Source organism: Bos indicus, chromosome 26 (genome assembly GCF_029378745.1).
Source record: "Bos indicus isolate NIAB-ARS_2022 breed Sahiwal x Tharparkar chromosome 26, NIAB-ARS_B.indTharparkar_mat_pri_1.0, whole genome shotgun sequence".
Taxonomy (NCBI): Eukaryota; Metazoa; Chordata; class Mammalia; order Artiodactyla; family Bovidae; genus Bos; species Bos indicus.
Genome location: NC_091785.1, coordinates 32,695,651 through 32,713,792, shown reverse-complemented (window position 1 = coordinate 32,713,792; position 18,142 = coordinate 32,695,651). Strand labels below are relative to the sequence as shown.

Genomic DNA, 18,142 nt, shown 5'->3' with positions numbered 1-18,142 from the left:
GAGAGTGTCAGAGCATGTGTTTAAGCATATGTGAACAAAGGGCGTAAAGATGTGTGAGACGGGTGTTAAAACACCAGTTCAAACATGTGTTTAACCATGTGTGAGCAAAAGGGTGTTAAGCCATGTGGTAAAGCAAGTGTTAGAGCATATTCGATTACAAATGTTTCTCATTTGGGAGCTTAAATTATTTTCTGCCTAATCCAGTGTTGCTAAGCAATAGTTCTGTGTTGTTCTAACCGAACACAATAAATGATTAAACTTAGGAGGGAAAAAAAAACTAAAGTTAGACTTATTTACCCCGTCTTGGTTTCATTACAAAGAATTTACATCTGTAGTTTTCAATAAACTTAGTGGTGTTCTGCTACAGTAAGCAAAAACTGGCGTAACGCTCCTTGTGTAGGAAGGCAACAAGCAGACTAGAAGACATGCCTGGTGTGCTGAGACAGTGTTCAGTGTTGGGAGAGTCACCGGCATATCAGACTAATCCCGAGGCTTGATAAACCACCTGGTCACTGACTTGGGGTGACTACTCCATCTAGGGCACCATGCTATAGCTAGGATTCTGTTTTAATTATTAATTTTTATTGGACTACAGTTACTTTACAATGTTGTATTAGTTTCTACCATACAGCAAAGTGAGTCAGCTCTACGCATACATATATCACCCTTCTTTGGATTTCCTTCCCGTTTAGGCCACCACAGAGCATGGGGTAGAGTTCCCCGTTCTCTACAGTAGGTTCTCATTAGTTATCTACTTTATACACAGTATTAGTAGCGTACAAGTGTCAATTCCAGTGTCCCAATTCCTCCTCGCCTTTTGCCCTGGGTTCCATACGTTTGTTCTCTACATCTGTGTCTTTACTAGGATTCTGTTTTTTTTTTTTTTTTTTTTCAATTTTTAAATATCTACAACACTGCTCTAGAGGACAGGGACTCAGATACTGACAGTACAATGTGATAGAGACCAGCTTTCAAGTTTCTCTGACATTATTTGCTACATATATCAGCTTATGTATCTACAATGTTGCTGGAAGTTTCCTTTCTAAAGCAAATGAATCATCTCGTGTTAAAATGGGAATACACAACCCTGAATGTAATTTTAAAAAGAATCAAAGTAGACAAAAATCAGAGTTTGCTATCAGTGCTGGCAGGGCAAAGAAAAAGTTTAAAACTATGTACATATACTAATACAGATACAAAACATTTCAGGTAGCTGTTTTATTTTGTTAGGAAACAAAGCAATAAACAAATTAAACCAGCAAACCAGTTTAAACTCATTCATATATCTTTTGAAAGTGGATATATCATCAAATATTCTTCTTCTTTTTTTTTTTTTTTAAGAACAAAAGACAAGCAAAAGATCTGCAGGTCTGGATTTACATTTCCTAAGCAGTATTAATTAAAATGACTCTTTCTGCTAAACTGTGGAATGATTTGTGTGTAAATGCTATTTGATTATGCCTGTGAAAATATTTTTGATCATTCTGAATAAAGAAAAATAGATATGGCCATTAGAATCAAAATATGGCCTTCCCAATCACCTTTTGCCTCAAGATCACGGAATGTTTTACTGAAACAAAAACTGGCAAGAGAGAAACAAACAATTAAAGCCAGTGTCTTCTGCCAGCCACCCTTGTAGCAGAGGTCAGAGAATTTTTGAATACTTTTCTCTTCCCCTTCACTTGTGTCACTTAATGATTTGTTCATGCGGTTCAGTACAAACTCAAGAAAAGACAATTCCTCAGCAGAAAAAAGCACTGTCTCTGGGTGCTATGACCTCTGCTTAAACAAATTCCAGATTGCATTCAGACAAAGCAATGATGATTATTTTTCCTTCTTGGAGACTCAGCCCAAATTAAGAAAACTAAGGAAACAGAATCTGACCACATAATGGAGGAAGGTTGTGCAGAGGCTTTCTCAGTTTATGGTTAATAGTTTTATTTTCATGTTATTTTTTATCTTTTGGCTGTGCCGTGTGGCATGCAAAATCTTAGTTCCCTGACCAGGGATTGAACCCGTACTTCCTGCAGTGGAAGCTCAGACTCTTTAACCAGTGGACTGTCAGGGAAGTCCCAATAGTTTTATTTTTGACCAAAACAAATATACTGATGGGCAAATTCCTTTCAGCAATCTCACGCTTCTTTATTATTATGGTGTCTTATTTTCAATAGTGCAAACTATTTATTTTCTGTCAATACTGAGTATACACTGATATCTGAAGCTATTTCACTGAAGTTAGTCTTCAAATGCTAATAAATCAGGCTCGGGAAAAATGTCTATACTACAAAACTTATAAAACATCCCTAAATCTCATGGGCTTGAGCAAAAGACTATGGAGAGCAGTACTCAGAACCAGCTGGGATTGTTTAGTCTATTTAATTGGAGTTAATTGGAGGCCCCTAGTCTTCAGCCAAATAAGCAAAGAACATACCCCATTTTACAGAAAATAGAAGAAAATAAACAGCCCTGATGGAGATATTGATCTTGAGATCACACTTCTGAATTTCTCTCAATGTGCCCACGTGAATACACATAATCATTTACCTGAACTTACACTTTTCTCTAGACATGAAATACTCAATAAACAAAACTCACTGGAGGCAAGTAGAAAGAAGAGGCTCTTTCTGAACAGAGCACTTTGTACAATGTTAGGTGGAGTAACATGGTCCTTAACGAATCTTGTGTAACACTTTGTACTTCAATCAAACTTTTCAGAAGGCAGCAAATATAATTAGAAACAGAATTTTAGCCTCTTCTCTTTTCTGAGTGACCATCATTAACCTCAGTGGGATGTGTCATGTGTGGAATAAAAGGGCTATTGAAGGAGAAGTTTCCCCAACTTCACAATCATGGGCGTTCACTCCAGGGCTGTGGGTGAGGGGACATGCCTGCCCGGTGGGCACACAACGCACCCTCAACAGTCTTTCCCGCTGCTTTGAGCTCTGTGCTTTTCTTGGATAAGCCTGCCAAAAATTCTAAACAGTGTAGGGAGGAACTGTCCGTAACAAATTGGCGCCATACTTGCAAACGTGTGTTTAATGTATAGAGAGCATTTGCAATGTCCCAAATTGAGACTGGGTGATCGAGGTTGCGGCACTTTCTTTTTTACAAACAAACAACCTCACCAATTGTGGGAAATAAGCAAAACCAATGCAAATAAACCAACACTTATCTTTTTTATCTTAAACATTTTAAAAGTATATTTTTAAAGGGCTTAAGAAAATTAGATGTTGTTAATGTAAGTACTTATGTCCCTTTTCTTCTACTCAATATGGATCTAACCAATGTTAAAGGAATTCATCAACCCCCAAACCAGAACTCTTGAACTTCCAAAATACATAATTAAATGCTAATGCTTCAATCTGAAATTATATCAGCAAATACCATATAGGAAAGTTCAAGGTAGGTACTATGCTAAGATAAATATTTCTCTAAGTCCCAACTTTTCATTTCTGGGAACCAATGGAGAGACAAACCTCAAAAACATTTCATGTATTACATTTCCTATGTAACTGAAATCAGTGGAAGATTAATTTATAACTTATAGTCAACTGATTTGTTTTGGAACATTGTTTTCTGAGATTAAGACTGATTACTTCTTAAGGTTGAATCATCAAACTTTGTTGAAAGGAGGTGAGAAGTAAAAACTTACTCAAAATAATTAGATTAACCCTCATATCTACAAGCATGCTTCCAGACATTAGAAAGTTTTCTCTTAAATGTGTTTCCTTCCAGGTCTTTTGGAGAAGGGAAATGGCAACCCACTCCAGTACTCCTGCCTGGAAAATCCCATGGACAGAGGAGCCTAGTGGGCTACAGTCCATGGGGTCATAAGGAGTCAGACATGACTGAGCAACTAACACTTCCAGATCTTTATTAAAATGCAAAGAGTTACATGGGCAAAGTTCATTATAAACCAAAACGTTGTAGCTCATCTGTTCTTTGATCATTTGTTTGTTCATTCATTCATTCGTTTGCCCACTCATTTATTCATTCAAATACTTCTTGTGTCCATTCTGTCTAAGGAACTAGTAAGGCACAGGAAGTCTAAAGCAGAAAGATTCAGTCCTTGCCCTCAAGGGGCATAAATGCTTTTGGGTGCGACAGAATAAAGCGGGCAACTACAACATAGAACTAGTAGGTTGGGACTGGGGAGGCAGGGGATAGCCTACATTAAAATGGATAAAGCATTTTTAAGTTTGGAATCAGGGGTTCCCAATTCCTCAGTGGGGCAGAGACTGAAGACCACACATGATCCCAAGAAAATGCTACATGTGTACAGAGTCTTGGCCCAGAAGGACCTCCTACATCTCCAAGGGTGTGACTCAGGAAAGAGCAACAGGGCTTTTGAATTCACTTTTTGTACTTCCTCTGGGAAACTGAGATGATAATTTGATAGCTTCTTTTTGCCTTTTTTCTACTTGGAAACTCTTCAAGCTCTCTTTATTTTCCATGAGCCTCATGTCAGGTAAATTTAAAATCATTTTATAACCCAACTCCACCCTGCTCCACCTTTAGAATGACATGAAAACAATCATTTTCAAAAGTTTTAGGAGGTAGAGGAACAGGCATCACTTCACTTCTACATATTTTGGTGCTTCGTTATGTTTTGAGACCACATCTGAGTGCTTATGGTCTACGAGGGGAGACGGGAAGGAACCCCACAAATACAGCACAGTGAGGGGTCGCATGGTGCAGTGTGCAGACCACCACAGGGGCGGGAGCTGATGTTAGTCAACACAGAGAGGATCACTTTTAATTTTAAATATTTTTGAACACTCAACATTTTATTTAAAACATTTAATTATGCATTTACTTTAACATGTGAAAAAAATGCATAACGAACACACTTGAACCATTAATCCATGTGGGAACCATACTCTGTGGGATAATGCTAAAGAATATATTTTAAGTTGAAAAAAGAAGTGTGCTAATTTAAAGAAAAATAGCACTGGAGATGTTAGACAGAAAAGACAAAAAAAAAAAATTGTGATGTACTACTCTGATCACTGAAGTTTGGGAAATAATGCTGTTGAATGTAGGTAAGTCAAAAATGATGATACTTTATAAAGTTTGGAATCCTTAATGTATGTTCCCTGGGCTGAAATAAGTTGCCGTGAGGCAATTTATGTTCTAGGAGGACACAGGTCAGGGAAGGGCACTAACGGGGCCTGGGGGATTCAGAGGGGTTTCCAGAAAGAGGAGGCTTAAAAATGACAAGTTGTGCTGGAAAGCAGTGTACCTATTAGGACCAAACATTTGCAGAATTGTTGAATCTTCTGCTTGGATGGGACACGAGAATTCATGTTATCCATAATTAACTTTAAAATGTGTTATTGTTTAGTCACTAAGTCACGTGTAACTCTGTGCGGCTCCACGGTCTGTAGCCCGCCAGGTTCCTCTGTCCATTGGATTCTCCCAGGCAAGAATACTGGAGTGGGTTGCCATTTCCTCCTCCAGGGGATCTTTCCAACCCAGGGATTGAACCAGCGTTTCCTGCATTAGCAGGCAGATTCTTTCCCATTGAGCCACCAGGGAAAGCCCAACTTTAAAATACTTCCATATATATCTATCTATATATATAGATATATATAGATATAGATATATATATAGTGTGACATATATGTGTGCATTGGTTTTAATCCACACTCAGTGACTGAAGTGGCCTAATGGGAATACACTGTTTAGTTCAGCTATGAGACTAACGAAATACCATATTCCAGAAGCAGCTCTTAAAGTGTAGCACCTATCTTCATCTTATACTTTCGATCAGCATAACTAATAATTATTAATGAGGACATTAGAAATGGTATTGAAGTTACGTGGACTGGTTAGAAACATTATCATCAGCACGCACAGCCTGCATGGGAAGGGCATCTGCTTCTAGTGACCCCAGTTGCCTATTTCCCCTGGACTGGAGTTGTCCACTCAGGATTAGTCTCCTGGTCCATCCACTTAAGGGCTTCCCAGGTGGCTCAGTGGTAAAGAATCTGCTGCCAGTGTAGGAGACATGGGTTTGATCCCTGGGTTGGAAAGATCCCCTGGAGGAGGAAATGGCAACCCACTCTAGTATTCTTGCCTGGGAAATCCCACAGACAGAGAAGCCAGGGGGACTACAGTCCATGGGGTCGCAAAGAGTTGGACATGACTTAGAACTAAAAGAACAACAACATCCACTTAAAGGAGGAGTCTATCACCTGACTTTGACTAGAAGGTTAGCCAACTCCTATTGCTAGAATATTCTCACATCAAACTTGAGGGAACTCTCCCTGTAAGCTGCCGGCTGTCAACGCACCCTCCTGTCAGAACAGAGGACAGACGCTTGGTGGGCCCACAGGACAGGTGGAGGGCCTTTTCTGTGCTTACTTGCTAAAACATGTTTCTAAGTGTGGCAGAGTTCTGTCTGAGATTTGCCTTCGATATATTATTCCAGAAGCAGGTACAGACCTCCACCACCATCAAATCATCTGTCTCCAACTGCAGCTGTGATCTAGCAGGAAGAAACTGATAATTCTTTAAGGCTAAATGTGCTAGGCAGATCTTAGCTAAACCTCCTGCAGAGAGGTTCAGTGATTTGCCCAAGATCACACAGCTAGTTGGTGATAGAACAGAGTTTAGAATGCTGTGCTTCTTGTTACTGCCTTCTCAGGCAACCAATGATTGAAGACCAGGTTTACTCAACTTGATTATGTACACAACTTTTAAACAGTGCACAGGCTCAGGTTCAGCCCAGAAGATCATGATTCTTGAGGAGAGCTGTGGGAGGGACCCAGGTGTCCATGCTTTTTAAAATTTTGCACAGGTGCCTCTGATACAAACACGTACAGTCAAGAATCACTGGACTAGACCGTGGTACTAATAAGTATCATCTAGGGACTTCCCTTATGGCATAGTGGTTAAGAATTCACCTGCCAATGCAGGGGACATAGGTTCGACCCCTGGTCCAGGAAGATCTACATGCTTCAGAGCAAATACTGAGCTGGAACTCTGGAGCCTTCAAGCCACAGCTACTGAGCCGTGAGCCTAGAGCCTGTGGCCCACAGCAAGAGAAGCCAGTGCAATGAAAAGCCCACATATCTCAAAGAAGAGCAGCCCCCGCTCACTGTGACTAGAGAAAGTCCTCACACAGCAATGAAGACACAGTGTAGTAAACAAAATAAACAACAATTTATAAAAAAAAGTAAGTACCATCTACTGAACATTTTCTCTGGGCTTGGCCCTGTGCTTGACATGCTCTGTATTATTTCATTTTTACCACAAACCATTAAAAGAGGTATCTGCATTTTACAGATGAAGAAACTCATGCAGAGAGAAGTTAAGTAACTTGTTCAAAGGGATAGTTTACAAATGGCAAGACTGAGAATCCAGATTCACCTCCTCTACAGATATGTTCTCAGCCATGATACCTGCCGCATACGATGGGACAGGGTGCTGCTCAGAGTTTCTAAAGCAGAGGTCATGAATCTTTAGAGAGAGGTGGATGAAGTAAATTATCGAGATCGTCAAACAGGAACCAGAGTGTGCTGGAGACCATGTGCTCTTCTAAAAGGTTTTCAGTTTTAATTGCGGGCAGCTATTTTGAAAGTTTTAAGAGTAACTCTGCAGAGCAACTGGAACTCCTACTCATCGCGATGGGAATGCAAAAACGTTCAGCCACTTTGGAACCAGTTTGGCAGGTCCAAATTAAAATCCATTTTAATTTATGAAATTAAAATATATACATATCTTACGAGTTGGCAGTCCCACCCCTAGATATTTACTCAACAAAAACGAAAACCTAAACAATGACGTGTGCACAAATGTTCAGGGCACCATTATTTATAATTGCTCTGAACTGGAAGCAACCTACAGGCTCATAAACTGGTGAGTGAGAAACAAATTGTAGCATATTTCTACTATGGAATATTACTCGGCCATTAAAAGGAATGCAATAGTAATACACACAACAACGCAGATGAATTTCAAGATCTCTACGTTGACTGAAAGAAGTCTTACACAAATGATCATGTGCTGGATAATTCCATTTATGTGAAATTCTAGAAAAGGCAAAACTAATAGCAGAGAGCAGATCAAGGTCTGCTTGGGACAGGGATAGAGGAAGTGAACTGAATACAAAACTGGTCTCTGTCCAGATGTATTGTGGTGGTTACCTAATTGCATCCCATGACCAAAATTCATCAAATCTACACTTAAAATGTGTGAATTTTATGATATGTAGATGATATTTCAATTTTAAAAACAAACCAAAACCGTGCATACTGGGGAAAAAAACAACAGCAACTCTGCAAGCTGCTTACGGTCCACAGAGTTCCAGTTTTCACCCCCTGGTCTCAGTAGAGAGATTCCGATTTAGCTGCCCCAGCGGAAACACAAAAGATGACGAGTCATCCATCATCCCGGGCTCGGGAAAGATGGGGAAGCTCGCGTTCATCTTCCTCCTTCCATTTCTCCTCCCTCAGGTGCAAAATGCTCCCATGCTGCCCCCTGGCTGTTCAGCACCTCCTGTCACGGCACCCAGCTCACACCTCAATCTTCTGCTAATAAGGTAGCTCCAAAGCCACCCTTGCTGTCAGCCCTCCTCTTGGCCTCCTGCATTCCAGGCCATCCCTCAGTGCTCTGTGCAAGGCAGAGGCAAACTTCACCTGGTTAACACCCCACCGAGCAGGTGCCAGGATTGATGCTGATTAAATTATCAAGTACCAACAGCTGACAAAGACAATGCGTGAATTCTGAACCCAACTTCAAGTATTGCCTTTCAGTCTGTTTGTCAGGGAATACTTGGGCAGGAAATGGGGCTATTTCTAGAATCCACCATATTTATCTCCTCCACATGGTGACCTGCCTGCTTTGTTTACAGACCTACTTTATCGCCAATATTATCATGGAACACCTTAAAATTAATATATGCAAGTGATCCGTGTGGACAGCATAGAACAGTAGCAATAGATCTCAGCACCCAATTATCAAAGTTCAGCGCTCTTAACCATTAGGTGGTGGAAGCCTGAGCCACATTAGAGTCAGCCCTTCAATCTTCTGGAAAACTAACGCATGCCAACGTGCCGCTCGGCTTTCCTGAACCTCTATCAACACCATAATAACTTGATTAGGAAAGATCAACTATAAAACCAAATTCACTACGTATAGTAAGCTACCATGTTAAGTTAAAGGAAAAGGCAGAACTTAAAATTGTACTAAAGTCACATAAAGGAAAATACCAACGTTTAAATAAAGACAAAAAATAATGAAGAAAAGATCACTGTAGGTGTGTTATGAGCACTTTCTTTTAAAAACTGTTCTCTTTGGCTCTGGCAACACTATTTGTGTAATAAATACAAATCGTAAAGCGCACAGACTGGGTCCCTGGCCAGGACACTGTGCTTACCTGTCACCCACCGACCAGTTACCACTTGTGTTGACTGCTCTTACTTCCTTCTCCTTACAGATTTGAAAGGCCATGGGATTTTGCAGTGCCCTGCCAGGTACCTTCAAGTATTTTGTCAGCGCTTTAGTCACGCTGAAGAGGACAGCCACTCCTTCCCAGCCTGTCTGCTAAGCGTTTCCATTTGTCAGTGGAAATACTAAAATCCAGAGAACTTGATTAACAAGGCAGATGTGCACCTAGAAAGAACCCCAGTGCTGAGAGCGAACTTTCAATCAAGAGATTTTTAGAAAGTGATGTCTTGACAAGCCACATGGTTAACACATTTTTTCCCCCAAAGCAAAACTAGGTTAAAAATTTCAAGTCCTATTAAAGCAAAATGGCTGCCAGGAAAAGAAAAGAGGGGGCGGGGGGCGCAGAGATAGTAGTAGGCCCAGGCCAGTTTCACTCAATGTTGTGAGATTTGAATCCAGGCCACCCAGCCTCTCTGATTTGTGGCCTCCTAAAATCCTCCAGGTTCTAGCTCCCCTCCACCCCCAGACCAGCCTATTCTCAGATTATGTCACAGGCAGCAGAGCTGAGACAACAGGTTATAGGAAGCTCACACAACACTGAAGAGACAGCAAAGCCTAATGATTAAGAGGACAAGCTCTAAAGGAGCTGTTCTGAGCACTGGCTCTGGATGGTACTTTCGACGGCACAGTATGAAAAATCCCACCTTCTGGTGGAAGTCTATCCTGCCTACACCCATAATCACCAACACTTGTAACACCTTTCAGAATGCTTAGAGAAACCCCATGAAACCCATGATGCTCAAAAGGAAATCAGAACTTGCAAAAATTAAACAGCAATGCACTACATAAAAACAATGAAAGAATTTGATCTTTTAAGGCTCATGCTGCCCAGAGGACATAATAGGTGCTCAATAAGAGAATAATAATGAGGAGAACAAATGGAGTCTGGATTTTCAGGCCTCTTATCAGTCAAGCTTTTATCTCCCAGGGTGTGGTGGGGGCAGGGTGGGCTGGGAGGGAGATGACACTTCTGTACAAGTGTGCTGAAAGGTGATCTACTAATTGTTAAAACAAGAGCCCCAGAAAACAAAAGGCAAAAATCACAGAATTGACAACAAAGCTGATCTGCATTATCTGCCATGTCTGCCTTGCAAGATGCTACTTCTCTCTGTTTGTTTTCTTAGTCTGGAATCTCTTAACTTTGCCTGGGTAAATCTCACCGTTCCTTCAAGGGCCATTATGAATGCCCTGCCATCCATGAAACTCATCCTAATTCCTCCAAGTTGGCAATGATCTCCACTCAGAACTGCACACGGGGTTTCTGCTCAGCATCCATCTGGAAGTCGTGTTTCCTCTACACTCCTCAGCCCTCTTTGGTTAGGATGTGAGTTTTCTAAGGGCAAGAGCCATTCTCCATCCCTACAAACTCAGCAAAGTTCCTTGCAAAGGAACTTGCAAAGTGTGGAGTAAATTGTTGCTCAGTTGCTAAGTCATGTCTTAACTCTTTGTAACCCCATGGACTGTAGCCCACTGGGCTTCTCTGTCCATGGGATTTCCCAGGCAAGAATACTGGAGTGGGTTGCCATTTCCTTCTCCAGGGGATCTTCCTGACCCAGGGATAGAACCGCTATCTCCTGCAACAGCAAGTGGATCCTTTATCGCTGAGCCAACAGGGAAGCCCATGGAGTGATTTACCATTTTCTTAATAAAAGCTTCCAGGATAGGAGCATTAAGAGGGGAAATCAATTCCTAAAGGTAAGTCATTTTTATTGCTGGGGATTAGACTTTTTCCTTGGAGAGAGAGAGAAGAGAAACGGGAAGTACAGAATGCTGTGAGAATGCCTGGCCTACATGAGCTGTCATGATGAAGCACGGGGCAGACATGCCTCTTTTTCCAGATGTATCAGCAGACTCCACCGATGAATACAGATGCCACAGCTAGCTTTACCAGGCAGTATTTGGAATGACCCCCTAAATCCAGCCTCACTATATTACTTAGAGGGACACTTAAACCTCAAAGAAGATTCATCTAAGGAAAATGGCTCATGGGATTTCATTCCCCCTAAGGCTTCCATGCCTTATGTCAGTAAGTCATCAATAATTAAACAGTAACAGTTAAAACAAGACCACCCAAGCATACAGGCCCAAGGGTTGAGCTACAGAAATGGTTTGCATGGTCCTCTTATTTAGGGTGATTTTAAAGATCATCCATGGTTTCTGGTTTAAAATGGCACCTGCTTGATGGCTCTGGATGCTGTACCTATCAAAGTGCCCATTAAACTGTAATGAAAAAAAAATGATGATAATTTATGACACCTAAACCGTCACCACAAGTTGCCAGAACCTGCAAGGATTTTCTACTGCTGCAAAAAATGAATTGGGCTGAAAAATGTAAGCAGTAGTCCACCTCCCACGAAGTCTGCTGCTAGGTAAAAAAAAATGTGAATTCTGTTACAACGAGAAACCAGGCATCTGTCTTTCTTATGGTGGATGCTGCCACGTAGGAGACATGTGAACTACTGTGGGCATGCCTCCTTTTCCACACTCCTCACCTTCTTTCTTTTCTATAGCCAATAAGAAACTACAGTTCCTAGGTAAACAATAAATCAATACTGGGTAGTGACAAGCAAGGTATGGTGAACCCTGGGAAGCATGGTCTTTGTAAGTAAAGTGTGTTTGCAGGCAGTGGTAGAGGGTAAAGATGGGAAGGAGATAACAGGTGTACAGCCAAGGGCTGGACACTTTTCATGCCAGAGTCAAGAAGTAGGGGAAGGAATAAGTCCCGTTTCATTCCCGTGAAGACAGTCTGGAGATGGAGGACTCTCTCTCGACAGAGTTGATCACATAACATTGCCATCCATTTGCAGACCCAAGGAGAGGATTTAAAAACTAACCAAACCAAATAAAAATGTGCAACAACATGAAGATGATGGGAAAAAAGATCCTATAGAACAAGGGAAAGAATATGACATCCTAAAGTGTCAGAGGGAAAGTGCAATTCTGAAAACTGTGTGCTGAAGAAACCTACACAGGTTTTTGAAAACTGTTTGGTTTCTTCAATGAAACAGCAGGAGTACAGCCTTTATAAAATGAAGGGCAGATAACTGTAAAGTCAAACCTGTGAGGTTTAAAAAAGATAAAAGGGTAACAGATGAAGCAATGGATGAGGTAAAGAAGAGATTTCATAGAACCAGTAATAGAATTAGTATTCACAGAGAAAATTACTGGAATGATCTATGCCAAAACTTTAATAGTTGATACCTGTCACTAGTGTGACTATGGATTACTTTCTCCCTGTTTCTTGATACTTATTATTATTATTATTTTTTACAAAATAAAAGGTTTTTTAAATCTTTCACTAGAAAAAGTTTTTAATTAGGAGAAGTATAATTATGAAGATGTGGTATTTTAGCAACACATTTATGATACAATATTAAGTCAGAGGAGCAATCTAACATCATACATGGATCATGACTGAAAGAATAAAGGGAAATACCTGTATCAACAGAGTAGCTTGTTTTAAGGAAGAAGGATTAAAACAATTTCTTTTCTTTTAAAAGATTTCTTTAATATATCTATTTTATGTTTTATACTAAAAAATTGACTTAGAACGACCCCTCACATGAAACGATAGTCATACCCTCAGTGTGATGGCACTACAGAAAAGGAAATCCTTCTGATGCCAGCACCTACTTTCAGTCCAGTTTCCCCAAGACTCCCAGGTTCACTTTCATGTTCAGACCAATTACTACAACTACAATTTAGGCTAAGTCCCTGGAGGATAGGGCCTTTTGTTTTTGTCTTATACTCTATGCCTAGCACTTAGCTTAGTGTTGAGAAAATCGCAAGAGCTCATGAAATAACTGGTGAATGAACAAAGGAATAACAGAAGGAAAGACTATTCCTTAGAATAGTCTTAGAGACAGGTACAGCCATGCGTAAACAGATTCTTTGCATTCATTCAGTTTTTACAGCATCTCCAGTGTTGAAAACTGCAAGGATGCTTTGCTTCTAGAATTCTCATCATTCATCATAGATTACATGCTCCATGGAAATCCAGTCAGAGCCAAAACCTGGTGCCATCTTTTTATTTCTCTTTTTCCATTTCAAAAGAAAAAGCTGTAGTTAATTCTAATTTTCCTGCGGGCAGAGGGAAAGGGAACTTTTCATGTGTGTGAAAGAATGGCACCCGCTCAGCCACCTGAGGACAGCTCCTCCCAGGAACACCTGTTTGCTCCAACTGAAGCTGGTCCAAATTGAGTCCTGGGGATCAGGAGCTTGCTCTTCAAATGTCCCACCATTCTACAATATTTATTCCCCACCTGTCTGATGGCCGTGATAGCTTGGGAACGCTCCAGCCAGGGAAAGCTGTTGCTTGGCCCTGACATGGCAGAGCTAACAGCAGCTAATGTTCACCCAGAATCTGGTCTGAATCCAGTTACTCCGGAGTTCAAAAATACCTCTTTTTCCTTTTCAGTTCATCAGTCTCAGAAAAAATTCTTAAGGAGGGTGGAGGTAAATAATTTTTTATCCTCCTGACCAATATGCTGCAAAAGCAAGTTATACCTTTCACTTTGCCTCTTAAATCTGATTTTTGGGTGTTCCAGTCAGAGGCATATTAAATAGTTGCCCAATACTAAAAATGAGGATTGGTAAATTCATTTCTCCAACATGAGAGCTACTGAAAATCCAGAAGGTAAAAACGCAATAAAACCGATCTTAAACACATAATTTAACATGCAATTCAGGGAAAGAAAAAGATGCCCACGTTAAACTCCAATTATAATGGTGAAATAATGTTTCATTTAAAAAATTCCAGCCATGAGAAAACTCTACATTTGAAAAGCTTACATAAAGCCTTATAAAATAAGAGACCTTTTATCTCCTCCAGATCCATGAGCCAGAAAATACTTTATCTATGCAATTTCAAGGCACATAAAAACCCCAGTGAATAAATAAAATGTTCTTGTTTTCTTTATACAGAGGCTTTAAAAATTATCCATATAAATAGCTTGGCCTTGAACAGACAGATTAAAAGACCTAAAGGCTATGGCTTCAGATCACATATACAGAACAGAAAATGAATGCTTTTCTTCATTGGCTGGGCAAGTTTGCTACTAACTAGATTTCTATAAACCCATTTGATGAAAAAGATTTCATGGGAATATATGAAAAAAAAATTCAATGTTTTAAAGTGGTATACTTATCAACTAATTAATGGATCACAATAAAATAATCCATGTACTCTACCAACATTCTTCACATCTATTCATGAATCCCAAGTATAGAAGCTATAGTAAATATGTAGTATAATTCCGAAGACCATAGATTTTTATAAACACATTATTTTAGTCAAGGGTATGAAAGTTCTTAGTATCTTTCTAAAATTGGGGTAAATGTGTGAAAAGATTTTTCATAATTGTTTGCAATTATGAAATTATCTTTTCTATTGAGGTGACTTCAAGCCTTTCTTGTTTACTTGAAGAAAATCTTAAACTCTACTGCAAGTAAATTCTCAAGAAGGATTTGGGTCATATTTATTTTATGAGCAGATGCAGTTACAAGTTGTTAACTTTCTATATACCCTCAACACAATCGTGGACAAATAAGATCTCTCTAACACCATCCTTCCTACCCTCGATTCAATTTCTGCCACTGGAAGTTACTACTTTGAGGCTGCCATAAAAAGGGAAGCAGCGTACACCATGAGTGGGTTAAGAATTAGGCAGCAACTTTTAGGCTGGGTACCTGCCATCTCCCCTATAAAATCTTAACTGACCGTGGGCACCAGGATTTCTTCTTCTTGTTGCAGCCTACAGCCTCTATCTCTCACTGACCATGAAGCATAAGTGACTATGCACTGTTATTTCTTAAAAATATTAAGGTACCTAGGAGTAGAGTTCTGAGTTTGTTGAATCCCTGATGACCACCAGATTCCCTTTGACATAGTAAACACGGTGTAAACATTTGCTGTTGAAGAAGATGCTGCTGTGGCTGTTGTTGCTAAGAACATGGTTTCTGAGGCTAATACTAGGGTATTGGTCCAACTCGGCCCCATCTTGATGGAATGACTTTGGGCAAGACTCAACTTTTGTAGGGCTCAATTGTTTATGACACAAGGATAATAATGATGATGCCAAATCACAGACTTCCTCTGAAATTTACATTAAATGATAATGTACGTGAATGTGCCTTACAAACTATAAGGCCTTATAGAGATTTTAACTGTTAAGATTGTCTTCAGGATTTAATTTTGATAAATGGTCTGATTTCCCAAAGGAAGCACCCCTGAAAAGTTTCTTGTTAAACTTTGTGGGAAATTCAAAATAAGCGTTTCTTGTAGACCAATACGTTTCAAATAAGCCAGAGTATCAAAGCCTGTAAGTAGTATTTAGCTAAGACATTTGTACACAGTTCTGTAACTATGTCTCATTTCTCAACTTTTTTGGAGTTGGCTGGGGACTCTTCAGAAAATTTTATGGAAAATTCTCAGCATGATGCATACACACATACACAAAAATTTTCAGAAAGTTCCAGTGGTTCAGAGACTCTGTGAAACCCTTCCTAGGATAGGGACCACTGCTCTATGCCCTGAGATAAAGAGCATGGTTTTTCTGAAAGTACTTGGGGACTCTGCTGCTTGAGACACTTTTAACTGATTTGAGAATTAGAAAGCTGAGAGGGTTTTTTTTTTTAATCATAAAATCATTAAGATATCAGAATATGGACAATAGAGTGGCTATGTAAACTATAAGAAACTATGCTGTTCTTTCATAATTCCAAACCTGTTTAACCCTTTTTTAAATTTTTTAATAAAATTTACCATTTTTGCATTTTCCCCATTGATTGATAGTCAGACTTTAGTTTCAAAGTCCTTCACACAATTTTACAAAAGAAGCCACTAACTTTCTAAGTAGGCTGCTGAGGTTAAAAAAAGAAAATGCCTCCGGTCATTTCAGTTACTATCTTGTCAAAAAATGTTGGAAATAATTTAAAAGAAGAAAAAGAAAACTACCTCAATTAATACAAGCAAGGTGACCAACTTTTGTAGTTTAAAAAATATTTTAATTACACTTTTGGATATTGAATATCTTTCTTTATAAACAATGCTTTCTTTCTTTTTCTTTTTTTTCCATGAATGCAAACAATTCTTTCTTAATACCTAGATGACAAAAAAAATCTCAAGATGTACACAGTTGTTTCTTATTATGGCTTCCCTGGAAAACATTTCTGGGAAAGCACAATTCCCAGCCACTTACTTTGTTTACAACAGACAAAACTGCTTGTGTGGTATAAATAGGAGTTTGTCCTTAAATGCTGCTGAAAAATAAAATACAACCATGAAAAGGAGCTATTTCCTGCCCCCACGGTGGCTTAAAAAAAAAATCTTAGCTACTTTAGGAACAGTACCAAAGCATAAATAATAATTAACAATCGCCACACAATAAAAGACTAATTTTACAAAAAAAAAGGAAAAAGAAAGAAAAAAAAAGAGCTACGTATTTTAGAGCTGCCCTCAGAATTGTCAGCATTAGCTTTTCTTCTCCTACAAGATTCTGAAACCCCTTTTTGTCCTCTTGCATTTGCGATGTATATCTATAGCTCGTTCTTGTTTGTGCAGATAAGCCTCGCCTTGTCTCCCTAACTGGACTTTCAAAAGAGATTCACAGTTGTTTGACTTTTGATCTGGGGAGCAGCTAGCTCGACCACCTGCACTGTGCATGGGCTGTTACTGAGCTCGCTTTGTCCCATCTTATAACACAGCGAGCCTTTTAAAAGTGATGTGTGAATACACTAATTTACAATGTGAGCGTTCAAACAAAAAAATATGGTGGCGGCGGTGGCAGCGGTGGCGGTGGCAGCAGTGGCAGAAGAGGAAGGGGGAGATGTGTGAAGCGGGAAGCCCGGGCACTCGCTTCAGGAAAGTTCAGATATTGTTCACTGCCTCTGGCGTCTAATGAAACAGATGGCCAAAGGCCTCCCTGAGCTTACAATGGAGCAGACAGTGGTGTAATGTTGTGGGGGCCTGGAATTGGAAAAATGTTGTTTGGTGATGGTATATGTTAATAAATAGCTATTTACAAGGGGCGGGGGGCGGCGAGCTGAGGGCTCCATTACTTGTTTACAAGGAAGGCCCGGGGCTCCTGCTTCCAGTTAACAGCTCAAGGCTGCATTCAAAGAAAGCGTTGATGGTGAAGGTGACATGCACTCTTCATATTCTACATTGCATTAAAGAATGGCATGCTTCCTGGGGATAAAAGGAAAAAATCATAAAAGAAAGGTAATTCGCGAATTAGGTCAAATTGTGACTCACATCCAAGGAAAATATCAATATAAGATGCTTTTCCACTGTGATTAAATAATGGACAAAAATATTCTGTTATTGTGAAGTTACTTATTTTATCTTTGAAAGAACATGTTTACATGGTAGCCAAAGTGCAATGGATAAAAACCTGCAGGGTTTCAACTGAATGACATCCAAGAACCTAGATGTCAACTTTGAAACTATTCTTGACCATTCTTCCAAAGATCATTCATTGACCAGGCCCAGATCCAGGCCGGGGGAGCATGGCCCCACGTAAATGCAATGGGGGTCCTGACCACCAGCAGCTTACAGTCTAGACCGAGACCCCTGAAGACAACTGGTTACATAGAAACTCCTCATTCTCCTCCAGGTAGGGATCTGACACAAGAACTGTCTTCTGACCCTGCCACCCCGACGCCTCCCACCGGAAACTGGTCTATCCGG

At 39.9% G+C, this 18,142-nt stretch overlaps 1 protein-coding gene across 15 annotated transcripts in view; it reads right to left on the bottom strand.

Annotated features, from left to right (window-relative positions):
* Nucleotides 1–18,142, bottom strand: part of VTI1A (vesicle transport through interaction with t-SNAREs 1A) — a 382,104-nt gene that overhangs the window by 130,613 nt on the left and 233,349 nt on the right. The gene's annotated exons all lie outside the window — the stretch shown is intronic.